The 12,563-nt window shown below is 40.8% G+C and overlaps 1 protein-coding gene across 20 annotated transcripts in view; it reads left to right on the forward strand.

The window, feature by feature from the left end:
* The window catches only part of TENM2 (teneurin transmembrane protein 2), a 1,520,094-nt gene that overhangs the window by 1,062,017 nt on the left and 445,514 nt on the right, over nt 1-12,563 (forward strand). The gene's annotated exons all lie outside the window — the stretch shown is intronic.

A 12,563-nucleotide genomic window follows, 5' to 3' on the forward strand; every position in this document is an offset into this window, starting at 1 on the left:
TTGGTCAGGAGTATCAACTGTTTCATGTGAAACAATATAAATAGAAAACCAGATAGAAAGAAGGCTATGTGTGAGAAACCTGTACTTTAGAAAAAATTAAAAAAGCCAAAGTATGTGTAAGCAAACATTTTCTTATGTTTGCTTACCTATACTTTGGCTTTTTGTTTTTTTCTAAAGTACAGGTAACATAAGTCATCTCTCTCCTGCCATTCATCTCCATCCTCTGACGAACAGAGGCTAGGGACACCATTCTTACCCATCCTAGCTAATAGCCATTTATGGACTTAGCCACCATGAATTTATCCAGTCCCCTTTTAAACATTGTTATAGTCCTAGCCTTCACAACCTCCTCAGGTAAGGAGTTCCACAAGTTGACTGTGCACTGCGTGAAGAAGAACTTCCTTTTATTTGTTTTAAACCTGCTGCCTATTAATTTCATTTGGTGACCCCTAGTTCTTGTATTATGGGAATAAGTAAATAACTTTTCCTTATCCACTTTCTCCACATCACTCATGATTTTATATACCTCTATCATATCCCCCCTTAGTCTTCTCTTTTCCAAGCTGAAGAGTCCTAGCCTCTTTAATCTTTCCTCGTATGGGACCCTCTCCAAACCCCTAATCATTTTTTGAACTGTTTCTAGTGCTAGAATATCTTTTTTGAGGTGAGGAGACCACATCTGTACACAGTATTCGAGATGTGGGCGTATCATGGATTTATATAAGGGCAATAATATACTCTCAGTCTTATTTTCTATCCCCTTTTTAATGATTCCTAACATCCTGTTTGCTTTTTTGACCGCCTCTGCACACTGCGTGGACATCTTCAGAGAACTATCCACGATGACTCCAAGATCTTTTTCCTGACTCGTTGTAGCTAAATTAGCCCCCATCATGTTGTATGTATAGTTGGGGTTATTTTTTCCAATGTGCATTACTTTACATTTATCCACATTAAATTTCATTTGCCATTTTGTTGCCCAATCACTTAGTTTTGTGAGATCTTTTTGAAGTTCTTCACAATCTGCCTTGGTCTTAACTATCTTGAGCAGTTTAGTATCATCTGCAAACTTTGCCACCTCACTGTTTACCCCTTTCTCCAGATCATTTATGAATAAATTGAATAGGATTGGTCCTAGGACTGACCCCTGGGGAACACCACTAGTTACCCCTCTCCATTCTGAGAATTTACCATTAATTCCTACCCTTTGTTCCCTGTCCTTTAACCAGTTCTCAATCCATGAAAGGACCTTCCCTTTTATCCCATGACAGCTTAATTTACATAACAGCCTTTGGTGAGGGACCTTGTCAAAGGCTTTCTGGAAATCTAAGTACACTATGTCCACCGGATCCCCCTTGTCCACATGTTTGTTGACCCCTTCAAAGAACTCTAATAGATTAGTAAGACACGATTTCCCTTTACAGAAACCATGTTGACTATTGCTCAACAGTTTATGTTTTTCTATGTGTCTGACAATTTTATTCTTAACTATTGTTTCAACTAATTTGCCCGGTACCGACGTTAGACTTACCGGTCTGTAATTGGTAACCGGTCTGTTAGGTATTCATTAACAATCCATTAAATTGAATGGAGTGATTCATTTCTACAAAGGTTCAAGGGAAGGTAAAGGAAAACAAGGTATATAAGATTCCATAGTAATAAGTGTGGTGTAACGGCTTAGACTAACATATGAAGTTTACTGCCTAAGCCGTTACACCACACTTATTACTATGGAATCTTAAATACCTTGTTTCCCTTTACCTCCCCTTCCACCTTTGTAGAAATGAATCACTCCATTCAATTTAATGGATTGTTAGTGGCTGAAGTGTAAGCTAAACTCTACGTCCAAGTGCTGATGAGTAGACAAATATCTTTCCATTTGAAGTTGCAGAGGTTAGTGATATTTCTGATGGATATATGGCCTAAAACAAAGTCTGTTAAAATCAAATGAAGTATCAATAGATACTGGGTCAAGCTCCTAATTTGTAGGAGCAATACTGGTAGAATCTTTAAAAAGAAAACCACAGTACCTTTAGTTTTGTTTGGGTATTTAATATCTTTATCCAGTTGGGTTAGTAATAATGTAAATATACTGATTAAAGTTGGAGAAAAGCACAAGTCTGCTTACAGAATATATTGTTGGTTGCACTGAGTGCTATTATCATGTCTTAATTACTCAGGTAGGAAATACATCCCAATAGATCAGACAGACTAGGCTCACCAGACTTCTATCTTCACAGACCAGAACACATTTTAAACAACAATTGGTATGAAGATGAACCTCAATTGTAGGTTTATGTATAATGTATATATTAGATATTAATCGATTTTGAGTTCATCCCATGTCCTTTAGCAATTATATGCTGCTTTGCATAAGTTTAATAGTTATATTGGATACCTTTTTTGCTTGGCCTAACCTGTATAAACATTGAATTTATGAATTATCAAAACCACTCTGAAATACAGCCTCATGTATTATGTGTATTATCATTTTATGTTAATTTGAAACACTTTTCAACTTGCTCTGCATGAAATTAGGATAGAGGATCATTTATTTATTCATATCCATGTATGTACCTTCTGAAACTTGAATAAGAGGATAGAAAAGAGGGAACTAAGATTTTTGTCATAGTGTGCCTTCTATTTGCTGTGGTGGGGTGATTATCTCCCCTAACTGGGATTTGATCATATCCACTGGGGGAGGGGAGAATAAAAGAACAGTTTGTCAAATCATCCTAGTACCAGGATTTTTTCTTTGTAGATATTTGCTGACTTTCCAGAATACAGTTGTTCTGAGAGATTTCTCTTTTGCTTTGACAATAAGTTGGAAATGCATTATAAATAATATGCTCAGCAACAAACGTGACCAAAGTTTTGTGGCAAGATCTCTTGATTTTGTATAGCATACCCAAGCCAAATGAAGCAACATTAATTACATTTTTAATTTAAAAAAAATATGAAAAACAAATAAAAGAAATAAAATTGCTGTACTACTTCCATTACATTATTCCTTTTGGCAGTAAGTTCTTTTCAAATGTCAGTTGTGGAGTATTTCTTCCTTAATTTCTTTCTTCTGCTCCTATATTTAAGATTTTTGCATTGATAATGAATAACTGCTTTACAGAAATTGTCAGGGGAAGGCTGGAGATTTTGCCAGCTGGGTAGGTGGCAGATATGGATTTTTGGTTCCTGAAGAATCAGAGGCAGTTTGGATTTTTGGCAGTGACAAGGCAATTGAGGCTTTCAGGATGCCCCTTTTCATTTCCTCCTTCTGAGCAGGGACAGCGATGAATTGACATTTTTGCAGAAGTCTTTATTCTTTTGCCCTGCCCCAGCGTTCACACTAATAATCGCCCCCATTCCCTAACACAATATCCCCTGCTGCATTCAAGAGCAACAAGCTCTTGAGCTACATGTCTCTCCTAAAATCATCTTTAGTGAAATAGTTGATAACATTTCAATTACATTATCATAGTTACATTTCATTGCTAATACCTCACTGAGATGAATGGGTTCATCTGACTCCTCAGCTATTGTTTCTGTTGGTTTGCAAACTCAGGCAAGCAGCACTGCATCATCTTGCATTTGGTTCCCTTTTATTGAAAACCAAAGCTTAGCTTCTGCAGTCAAATTCTGAAGGAGAGGGAAGACTCTGCCACTGATTCCACAGCACTGGAATCGCAGTCAGGGGCGGCTCGAGACATTTCGCCGCCCCAAGCACGGCGGCACGCTGCGGGGGGCACTCTGCCGGTCGTCGGTCCCGCGGCTCCGGTGGACTTCCCGCAGGCATGCCTGCGGAGGGTCCGCTGGTCCTGCGGCTTCGATGGACCTCCCGCAGGCGTGTCCCACGGCTCCACCGAAGCCGCGGAACCAGTGGACATGGCAACACCTAAAGGCATGCCTGCGGGAGGTCCACCGGAGCCCTGCCTGCCGCCCTCCCGGCAACCGGCAGAGCGCCCCCCCGTGGCATGCCGCCCCAAGCACACGCTTGGCGTGCTGGGGCCTGGAGCCGTCCCTGATCACAGTAAGCATGGCCCTGAGTGATACAAAAGTTGAATGTTTACTGAAGCATTGTTTGCTGGTGCTGGCTGGCAGTAGAGAGCTTCCTGAAGCATATTGGGGCAAATCACTAAAGAATCACTGTATATGTGTTTCCACTCTCTGACAAATGCCCCTTTTTAAAGTATAACTGAAAAGATGATAGTTCATTATAGGCCTTGTGTGGCCTTATCTCCCTACCCAGGAGATACTCAGCACCTTACAGGATTAAACTCTGGATTTGGGTTCTGAAATTTTGCTTGTACTGGGACATCATGTGAAAATAAAAGTATCAGATCTTGCTGGGGAACAGAAATGGATACTGGTCCTTGAGGCCAGAATTAGATAACTGGAATGGGATGTGAGGACTGACCAGAACTGCCTCCCAGTTGGCTTGATAGCACTGACCAAACAGTGGGGTGTCCTCATTACAAAGTGCCTTTCTTGGGCATCAGGACTGGGATGTTGACAACAGTGAAAGTCCTCCTCCCTTTCAATAACAGACAGGACCTATTGCCTTTAGGTGTTGCCTTATTAAATTTAAGCCAATAGAACTCCAACCTTTTTGGCATACTTCTGTTGGAAATTATGGCTGTCTCATTGGCTCTTGCTCTTAGGAATGGATATGTTTGCTTCTTTATTTCCTTTCACGTGTTTGGGTTATAAGCAGCTAGCGACAATGTCGGCTTTTTGAGAATTATGCATTAATGCCTGATGAATATACTTTTTTCTTAACCTAAAAATGTTCAACTTTTGTTTCTGACGTAGTGTTTGATGAGTAGATTTGCATTCGAGGCATATTTTTCAGCATGACTTAAATTGAGAGTTTATGCAGTCTCCTAAATTACAGATAAAAGCTAAGAGTAGAACCATCATGATTGTGTAGTAAGGGCTAGGTGATAAATTTCTGCTAGCAGAGAGGCAGAATTTTTCTTTCTATATGTTTATAGCCAAGAAATGGCATCTTAAACACAAGGACAATGGGCGTCAGTTGGATTCAGCTGAGTCTAAGAAAGATAGATGGGACTGACATGTATTGATTTTTTTTAGTCCGTTTTGTGATACACTTTATTGACATTGCTGTTGAGATGGTTCGAAGTTGGTAAAACTCAATGTCAGGAAACTGTATGCTGTTTCAAACATATACATAATGCACAAAGGGGAAAGATAACTGCTGGTCAAAGATTATTTCTCTCTATAAATCAGGGATATGTAAAGTAGTGAAAAATGTAACATCCCTTAAAATGAAATATTAAAGGATATTTGCTCATTCTGCTTTTTGTGTGTGTGTGTGTATGATTTTAAATGTGTGGTCCAATAACAAACTAGTGGGAATCAGATTGTCTCAATTCTGAATATTACCTAATGGCAAAGAGAAGCAAAGAGAAGCATGTATTTGTTCGTGTGTATGCAATAAATACGTGGAGCTCAGCGCTAACATCTTCGGCATAAAAAAAAAGAAAGAAAAATATAAACAATTGAGGAAGATTGGTTGAGAAGAATATATATTCTTTTGTTATACTGTATATATACAAATTATATTAATTCCACCTTTCATTGTGGCTGTTTTACACCATTAAAAGGGTTTTATATACAACTAGATGCTAAACTATGAAAAGTCTTATTCACACTTAAGAGTTTTGAACTGATTGACCAATTAAGGAATGTGAAATAATTCTCCCACAGAAGGCAGTATTGGGTATTTTTTGTCTGATTGATTGGGGAGATTGTTATTTTGTATTTTGGATGGGTAAATTTGCACTTCTGTGGAGCTTTTTGCAGGGATCAGTTGTCTGGATCAGATGTATCTGGGGCTTAAATGGGTTTTGGATTGGTCCCGTAATATATTTCCTGTGATTGCTGGGATATAGGCTTTGCTGTAACTCAACCCTTCCTGCCATGAACATTCTTCTATGATTTAGCTTTTCTACTAAAATAACTGGTAATAATATAAACTGCCATGTGAGTTATGGAGGCTTCCAAAAAACTATTCACAGATATTTTCAGAAAACACTTGAGGTATTTTTATTTTGTTTGTTTGTTTTGTTTTTGGTTAGCTAATTCCTGTATTTAGAACTTGTTACAAAGATTTAGGCAGCATATTTATTTTAATAGCTTCTACCAAAGGTGAAAAAAGCTCACTCTTTCCCCCCCGTCAAAATAAGATTAAAAGATCGTGTTTTAAAATTCTCTCCTGTCTTTAAATGTTAAACAAATTAAGTGGGCATGATACTTATGAGCTGGTGTTTTTTTCATTTCATCATGGAAAATTCTAAATGTAATGCATGTGCTTAATGTTAAGTCAATATAGTAAATTAGTAAATAGTGCATTTTGCATAAAACAGCACAGAAGCAGTTACAGTTTGTATATGCAGTATGAATCCAGGCTTCAGTAAATTAGAACACATTTTTCAGTGTTCTTCCTGGTAGTAGTTCAGCATGAATAAAACTATTTACTTGCCATAAATGACACTATATTTCTTTCAACAAACATCTCTGCAAGTTCATGTGTGTTTCCGTTATTAAATGATAACATCATTTCTAGCTTCAGATTTTAGTGTGTTCCTGCTGGAGGCATCTGATTGTGGAGATCAAGTTTGAGCCTCTGCTAGAGCAGAGCATTTCTCTTCCTTAGTAGATTCTTGCATTCACAGGGAAAAAACAGTGACTTTTAAAATTATTATTTTAATGGAAATTTTAAAATCAAACCTCAGTGTTTCCATTCTTCAGACACAGTGCCAGTTTGATGTATTTTCAGCGGATTACACTAACCTAACAGAAAGTTATACCCTGTTATTTTCTCATTTGAGATTGTCTCTTTCCCCCTTTAAAAATGCTGTAGTGTATTTTTTTTAATGTTTGTGAAAGTTGCTGAATTGACAACTCTAGAAAATGAAGCCCTATATTAAGTCACTGCACAGATGCACTATGGACACCAGTGCAAGCTTCCAGGCTCTTTCCTGCCAATGTGCTTCAGCATTGTGGGGCAGTTATTTGGAGGAGCTAATTTAATGTGTGAGTTGATTACTCAGTCTCCATGTCCATTCATTTTTGTGGTCTATGCTGTGACTGTCAATAAAGGTGCTGATTAATACCCATTATGGTGGTGGTTTTGCATTGTGGACACTTGGCTTGCCAACTATAGAACCAGTTTCTCCTCCCTTGGTTTTCACACCTCAACTGCTAGAACAGGGCCTCATCCTCCCTGATTGATCTAACCTCGTTATCTCTAGCTTGCTTCTTGCTTGCTTCTATTTACCTGCCCCTGGAAATTTCCACTCTTGCATCCGACGAAGTGGGCATTCACCCACGAAAGCTCATGCTGCAAAACGTCTGTTAGTCTATAAGGTGCCACAGGATTCTTTGCTGTTTTGACTCCACTTATTAGCAAATAAACATCAATTTATTTCACACAGCCACCGCAGAGCTGTCAGATGGTTACAACTTTTAGTCACCATCAACCAGATGGATTGGAAGTGGTGAGCTAGATCTGAAAGTCCTTGGCATATCTTGACCAGCCCTTCAAGCCACTAAGCCCTGTTATTTTTAAGAGTTATTATTCATAATCTATGTATATGGTTGTCAGGATAAATAAATGAATCTCAGTTTAAAGAACATTGTGAAGGTCACCTTATAACTCTCCTCAACATATTCACACATGCACGTACACACAGTTACGTTCACAAAATTTAATGCGTGGACAAATTGGAATTTATAATTAATCAAAAGTATTTCCACACCAACTGTTTACAGGACTGAACAGAAACCACATTCTTTTTCCTAGCTACTAATATGGAGAGATTAAGTAATGAAGGTAAATTAACCAAATCACTTCACTGTGTAAGAATCCATGACCCTTTTTTCCTCACATCATAATTATTGCTACGTTATAGAATAGGGATCCATTATGGTGAAGCTGAACCTTGCAAAACCATATAGAAGACAACATTTTGTCCGTGGTAAGGTGGTCATTCATTAGGTAATATAAACATGCACCTCATGGCACATTATACCTTCAGCGCATCAAAAAAGATCATAGAATTGAAAGACATTGTCCCATGCCATTGCTGCCTTCTCTGTGGAGGAAGCATCTGCTGGGGAAGAGTGGGAATAGGCTTCCTTAATTGAATTCCTTAGGCTGTTCTTAATTTGGACCACCCTCTTTATATCACCCTCTGCTGCACTTTCAGGGCTGTTTGAGCCCATCCCCTGAGCTGATTGTTCCACTGGTCATGTTTCTGCTTCACAGGCCATTGTCACGGCTGGGCAGCTCTGTGTAGGGAATAAAAGCCTTTGAAATTGATGCATCTGTTCTACACAGTCCATCAGCACTAACATGCTGCTGCCCCACCTCCTATACGCTCACCAGTTTAAAACTGTGTTAAAATGATGAGATCTGGGTTAGAAAAAAAAATCTCCCAAATCACTTCTTACTAGGAACATAGGATTTGCAATGCTGTAAGAGATCACTGGTCCACCTAGTCCCAACATATTCAGCTGCTGAGTTGCATAGATTTTAAAATACCCAGGATACTCAAATACAATTTCCAGACCTCCGTTTCAATGTTCTTCTAATTATGGTTCCTCCTCCAGAAGGCAGCGTTTCTGAGAGTCGCTTTATATCACAATTGAATTTCCATTCAGTAGTTCCATCTTGAGCTGCACAGTTGATCAGTCCTGATATCCACTTCAGTATTTGTCTTTTCTGCTAAACTATAGCCTGAATTTGCAACACTTAGGTAAGTAATCCTTTCTTGGGTAAATTGTCCCTTTGACATCCAGTTGATCTACTTGTTGGAGTAAAGATTCCTGTAGTCTTCCTCCTAATTATTAAAAGATTTTCAAAGGAGTCTAATAGAATTAGTCACTCAATTTCCAATGACTCTTTTAGATTCCGTTGAAAATTCTAGCCTAATCTCTAATCTTCCATTTTCTGCTATACAATTGGTTCTTGGTAGTTACTGGAATGTATTTGTTTTGTTTTTGTTTTTCTTTCACCTCAAATATTATTATGTAGTCTCAACTTTTCATTTACAATAAATTAATGTCAGTTGGGATTGGGATTAGTGTTCATTCTAGTCATATACTTTTATTGCTACCTATGTACATAATTTTAAGATTATAGCCTTTTGTTAGTTAGATGAGTGGAATGCAGAATCGGTTCAAACTTTGTATTTTTTTTTTATTTTTTTTAAAATAAATATAGTGGAATGGTTTCCAGTGAAACTGCCCACAAATAAATAATTGATAAGGCTTTTCTCTTTGCAAGTCCTGTGGACATGAGTGATTATTAAGTGGCCTTTTTCAGGAGCAATGTAAACACAGGATTCTGAGGGAAGCTATTACTTTATATTTAATCTATAGGTCTGAAAGAGATGTTCCATTTGTTTTCCAATTTTTAAATCCTTTGAGATTAGCTGTTTTCTTGAGTGAACCTCTATAAATCTGTCATCATTAAGTTGTGAGAACATTCAGGAGTGCCCTATTCAGTATACAGAGGATCTCCCGAGAGGATAATACCGATCAGACCAACTTGCTTCTTCTCTTGACTTAACAACCTCCCTGTGTCTGCAATAACATTTTCTTGCCTAGATTTAAACTCCATGCATTATTGCAGGGGTCGGCAACCTTTCAGAAGTGGTGTGCCGAGTCTTCATTTATTCAGTTTAATTTAAGGTTTCGCATGCCAGTAATACATTTTAATGTTTTTTAGAAGGTCTCTCTCTATAAGTCTATGTATTATATAACTAAACTAGTGTTGTATTGTAAAATAAACAAGGTTTTCAAAATGTTTAAGTATCTTAATTTAAAATTAAATTAAAATGTTGATCTTACGCCGCTGGCCCGCTGAGTCCGCTGCTGGTCTGGGGTTCTGTTCACCTAGGCCAGCAGCGGGCTGAGTGGGGCCTGCGGCCGGGACCCTGGCTGGCAAGGGTCCGGCAGCCAGAACCCCAGACTGACAGTAGGCTGAGCGGCTCAGCCCACTGCCGCTCAGGGGTTCCATCCGCTGGCTCCTGCCAGCCGGAATCCTTGCTGCCGGACCCGCTCAGCCCGCTGCCGGTCTGGGGTCCCGGCCCTGCCCACATACAGTGGGTACCTACCTTCTCCCTGGTTCTGGCCCATTCTCTTCCTCTCTATGCACTGAGCTGAGGGTCAGAGTGCACTGAGCACAGGGCTGGGGGTGAAGGGTCTGGCCAGGAGGGAGGGGGCTCAGGGTTGGGGCAGGAGGTTTGGGTGTGGGGCACTTACCTGGTCAGCTCCCATTTGGTGGGAGGAGTGCAGGTGGGTGTGTGGGTGTGTGTGCAGGAGCTCCTGTTTGGTGCTCAGCGTGGGGGTGGGGATGTGTGGGGGGGTGCAAGAGTCAGGATGAGGGGGTGCATGGGGTGTGGGGGGACTGGGTGCAAGAGTCAGGGCAGAGGGGTGGGGGCATGTGTGGGGGTGCCAGAGGCAGGGCTGGGTGTGTATGAAGAGGGTACAGGGCTCAGGGCAGATGGCTGGGGTGTGTGTGGGGGAGTCAGGGCAGGGGGCTGGAGGGGATATGCCCCTATTCCACCCACCCTTCTACAAGGCCCTGCCCCCACTTCTTCTCTGCAGACCCCGGGACTCCAGTGCCCCATCCAACCCCCCCACCCTGCTCCCTGTCTGCCCCCTCCAGAGACCCCCACCCCTAACCACCCCGCCCGGGATCCCACCCCCTATCCAGCCTACCCTACTCCCTGTCCCCTGACTGCCCCCCGCTTATCCAACCCCCCTGGCCTCCTTACCATGAAGCTCCTAGCAGTATGTTCTGCTCTGCACGGCGGCAGGGCTCCAGGGGAGGGGGGAGCGTGTCTGCCTCCCCGCGGAGCCAAACACTGCCCCGCGGGAGCACGCAGCCCCGGCCCCCAGAGCGCTGCGTGCAGTGGCATGGCTCCAGGGGAGGGGGAAGGAGAGGGAAGGGCCAGCGGCTTGCTGCGCTCGGCCGGGCGCTCCGGCCTGGGAGCGCAGACTCTGCGGCTTGCTGCACCGGGAGAGTGGGGCCATTTGCCCACCCCTGCATTAGGGTGTGCCTGGGCACACCCCATGTGCATGTCTATGCTCTGCCCCCTGCCCCCGTGGAGGGGGGGGCAGAGGGCGGAGAAGGCCGGCCGGGCTGGGCAGTAATTTTAAAGGCATGCTGCTCCGGCGTGCCGTCTTTCGCACGCGTGCCATAGGTTGCCAACCCCTGCATTATTGGTTAGAAGCAGACTAGAAATGTGTTAAACCACCCTGAAATGATATGTATAGCTGAGTTTATGTGGTTTCAGAGTAGCAGCCGTGTTAGTCTGTATGACTAACAAATTTATTTAAGCATGAGCTTTCGTGAGCTAAAGCTCACTTCTTCGGATGTGGTTTTTACACAATCAGAAACACCATAAATGTTTTCTTTCTCCTACAGTACACATAACTTTTATTTGAATCATTCAAACATCCAGCTCTGCCGCTGTTCCAGTTAGCTCTTAATATGTGCCGCTTTTTCACAGATAAATTATTTCTTTGTGCGTTCTTAAATTATACATTGGTAACTTAATAAAAATGAGGGCTTGGCTGAAACAACATTTCCTTGATGCCCTAGATCTTTGTTATAGCATGTGTGCACCTGCTTATTGACGGTAGCACAAATCCTATAAACGTTTCTCCTTATACAGGCAAAATTTCTGTTGATTTCATGATTTGGCCTTGTGGAACTACATGATAGGCAAATCTCCCAAATGACTAATTGATTTCACGGAGTATTCGACTATTGGACACTCCCCCGACGTTATCCAAAATGCTTCGGTCTGTAAAATTGAACTGGAAATCTAGAACAAAGTATTGCAAGATTTCTTGAGCTTTCTACTCTTATTTATTGTCACGCTTTATCTACACACAAAAGTTACAATAGTTTAATAAAAATAGTTTTTAAGTGGATTTAATTAAACTAGTATAAACCTGAGTTTTAGCTAAATCAGAGAAAGTTTTATGTATAAGTCAAGGTCTCAGTCTGTAACAACCAGTGAATATCGTACACCTTTTGGCAATTCTGCTGCCAAGTAGAGCAAGGAAATGCAGAACTACGTAGTTAACTGTATTTTTCTGAACCTCACAATGGCTGAAATTGGTGAAGATTTATCTAAACCAGTTTTCCCCATCTGTATACTTTTTAATATTTTTCCCATTGCCTCAATTAGATTTTCTGATTTTGAGGGATAATTTTAAAATAACTTGGCAGGTATAATATGCAATTCTGTGTATGTTTGTTTATGCACAGTGAGGCACATAATATGCATTGAGGTGGGTGACTTGTTTTTGTGTGTATATATATATTATCTAGAGAGATAGATCTATAAATACACACAGTCAATATACATATGAATATGTATGTATATACAATAAGTGAAATCTTGTCATTGAAGTCAATGGCAAAACTCCCATTGCTCCAGTGGGCTGGGGGACAAGTTTTCACCTAATGTAAACATGAGGTAGAGCATAGCATGTACAGTATATTGCATGAATAATTGAATGCA

The sequence above is a fragment of the Mauremys reevesii genome, linkage group 8 (genome assembly GCF_016161935.1).
Source record: "Mauremys reevesii isolate NIE-2019 linkage group 8, ASM1616193v1, whole genome shotgun sequence".
NCBI lineage: Eukaryota > Metazoa > Chordata > Testudines > Geoemydidae > Mauremys > Mauremys reevesii.